General features: G+C 41.2%; 1 long non-coding RNA gene across 1 annotated transcript; it reads right to left on the bottom strand.

Annotated features, from left to right (window-relative positions):
- Window positions 1-259: 259 nt before the first annotated feature.
- LOC124171485 lies at window positions 260-1,306 on the bottom strand. Its single transcript, XR_006867745.1, has 2 exons — window positions 792-1,306; window positions 260-479 (listed from the first exon to the last, which is right to left on the bottom strand). It is a non-coding gene; the product is annotated as an uncharacterized LOC124171485 (long non-coding RNA).
- Between the last annotated feature and the right edge of the window lie 2,047 nt (window positions 1,307-3,353).

The raw sequence follows: 3,353 nt of genomic DNA, 5'->3' as shown, positions 1-3,353 counted from the left end.
GTGGAAAAATCCCAGTACTGGGCCAGTATTGGCCCAGTACTGGGATACTTCCAAAATTGGCAAGAAAATGCCAGTATCGGCCCAGTACTGGGCCGGTTCCGGGCCGGTACTGGGCCGGTTCCGGGCCGGTACTGGGCCGGTTCCGGGCCGTTTCTGGGCAGGTTCTGGGCCATTACTGGGCCGGTACCGGGCCAGCTCCAAGCGGTACTGGGCTGGTTCCGGCCTAGTGCTATAATCAAATTTGAATAAAATAATCGCATTGAAAAAAAAAATTTAAAGGTTTATTTAAAGTCATATAATTCGGTTACATAGAAAGATATATGGTCAAAAAAGATAGTAATTAAGAATTAATATTTCATTAAATAGACGTATTTAAGTTTGCCTTTGCCTTTTTTCGAATTTCGCACAATCTCGCTTCTTGACATAACTGTGATCTTCCACCTTTATATTTCCGGCTCTCGCGTAGTGTTCTGCATAGTCTGAAAATGAAGGATGGAGAAAGCATAAAAGCATTGAAATATCTTTATCCTCTCCATTAATTTACTATCACTATTGTTTTGACTATCATTGTTTCATTAGTGTTGAGATTACTGTGTATGCAATAACCAACGAAACAATAACTAACCTGTAATTATACTCTGTCCAAAGCTTAATCGGCCCCAAGAAAATTATTTAAGACCTTATAAAAGGCAGTTTTTTTAGACTAAGGCCTTTTAGGTGATTCATCGAAGCACCAGTGATGGCATATGGCCCAGCTATTAATAGGATTATAGTTGTTTTAAAGAACTTACTTCTAAGGAAGTTTGGTCCAATGGTGTCAGCAACCCACACATTTACAGCTCCAGCTGGAAGAATTTATTCACAAGGCTAACTGGTATATTTACGGGAGTGCAATCCTTGATGATTTTCTCCACGGGTCTCCGAGGAGCCTCTCTTCTTTGAGAACGATACCTAGCCATGTTGACACACGCACACCACAAGCGAGACTGAACGATCTATCTACACCGGAAGTAGCGACGCTGGCTCGAAAGTGGGAGTGGGATAAGGACCGGAAACTGACGTTACCATAGGGCATTTACTCTAAAATTGAAAAAAAGTGATTTTCCCGTACGCTCTATCGTTATTCTAGAGAGCATACGGGAGTGAAATTTTTCGAAGTCCAGAGAATCCAAGATGGCGCTGAGCTCAATGACAAAAGACAATGCGCTACGCGCATGGAAATGAAAGAATTATTCAGATGACGTAATGCACTAATCATCAACCTTTAACTTCCTCACTAGACCAAACTTCCATGAAAGAAACATGTAAAATAGTATTATTTACTGTAAGATCTTTGTTAAAATTGTTGATAATATTTATTCTGTGAAAACGCAATGAATACATTAAAAATGCATATTTATAACTTTTCGTTGAAGCATGTTTTTAAAATTATATGGCAAAAATTGAAGGTTTAATTTCTGTACATGCATTAATTTCCCAATCTGGACTGGAGATTCTGGCCCAGTTTTGGCGTATCTGGCCCAGTACGGGTCGGTTCTGGTCCAGTACTGGCCGTTTCTGGTCCAGTACTGGCCGGTTCTGGGCCAGTACTGGCCGGTTCTGGGCCAGTACTGGCCGGTTCTAGTCCATTACTGGTTTATTACCGGCCGGTTCTGGCCCAGTACTGGCGTTTCTGGCCCAGTACGGGTCGGTTCTGGTCCAGTACTGGCCGTTCCTGGTCCAGTACTGGCGTTTCTGGCCCAGTACGGGTCGGTTCTGGTCCAGTACTGGCCGTTCCTGGTCCAGTACTGGCCGGTTCTGGGCCAGTACTGGCCGGTTCTAGTCCATTACTGGTTTATTACCGGCCGGTTCTGGCCCAGTACTGGCGTTTCTGGCCCAGTACCGGTCGGTTCTGGTCCAGTACTGGTTTAATACCGGCCGGTTCTTGTCAAGTACTGGCCGGTTCTGGTCCAGTACTGGTTTAACACCGGCCGGTTCTGTTCCAGTACTAAATCAATACCCACACAGCACACGGACACCTTTCGGACATCTGGTGATTGTCCGCCAAGTGGCCTATGGACATCCTACGGACAGCCGAATTCATACAAAATGATGTCCGCTGCAAGTCCGCATGTCAGTAAAAAAGGTGGCCTATGGACGACCTGAAATTGTCCGCTCTGGACACCTTGAGGACACGTTTAGGTTAGGATTGCATTTTGTTCGATACAAATAAATAATAGGTCCAGACAAGAATTTAAATAAATAAGGCATCAATTCCATGCACAATATTTATTTGGCTTCTTAAAATAATACAATGCAAGAAACTACATACATATTATTAAATTTTCTTCTTCCCCTGCAACCGCTCCTTGGCGTGCCTCAGCCAGTTTTGGATGGCAACCTCCACATCTTTTTCAGCGGTCATGCTCTCCTGCACTGCTCCTGTAATAATGAAGTATATAAACATTTCATTGTAGCAAGAAATTGTATCTTGTACGTAACAAGCAGATTACATAAGACAGGACGCTACAGTCTTATTAGTCACGTGTTTAACATTCTTAAGGTTTCAAAATTAGGAAACCTGTCCATTAGAGGCTGAATACATTTTACAAACTTTTCTTTAACTTTTTCTTGTTCTTAAATAAGAAAAGATTTTGAGTAAAAATATTAATATGTTAGTAATGTGTACATTATGATTAAGAACATTTTTCATAGAACAATTGTTGAACTAGATTTTAATCCCAAATATGAGAAGACTGTTTGCCTGTTAGACCCTGGTGCACCATCTAGAAAAAAATTCTTTGATCCATCCTTGCCAGACAGCTAAGTAGAGGTCTCGAAAAAGATATTGGAAAAAGCATTCAAATGGAGGATAATATTTCTGAACAATTGGTCTCTGCTTGAAGATTATGACTACACTAGAGTGAATTGTGTTACATAAGCTGGAGCTAAGGAAGACTAATGCAGAGGAGCTGAATATGATATAGGAGTAAAGGAAACTAGAAAATTTAAAGGAGGAAGTTTAAGTGGACTAGATCTCTTGGGATTAGTGTGAAAACAGCCACACTGATTTGGCACACAAACCACTTAGCTGCATTGGCCGAGATGCAACTTAAAAAAAATAGAAACTTTGAAAAACTAGCAAAAACTTGCTGTAGTTAAGGCCATTCCATGATTTAGATCTCCGAATTCTTCCAATCTTAATAATTAAAATAGATCTTCTAATGTAGTCTGGTATCGAGGCAAAAGTGAAAACCTAGCTCACTGGCAATATTCACATTTCGACAGAGACATAACAGGTGAATAGCAGCTAAAGCCTGCTGTGAGCTACTGAAATTTCTATAGCTCCTACAACAACACCTACTTCAAAACAT

The sequence above is a fragment of the Ischnura elegans genome, chromosome X (genome assembly GCF_921293095.1).
Source record: "Ischnura elegans chromosome X, ioIscEleg1.1, whole genome shotgun sequence".
Lineage (NCBI taxonomy): Eukaryota > Metazoa > Arthropoda > Insecta > Odonata > Coenagrionidae > Ischnura > Ischnura elegans.
This window is presented reverse-complemented; position numbering and strand designations above follow the sequence as displayed.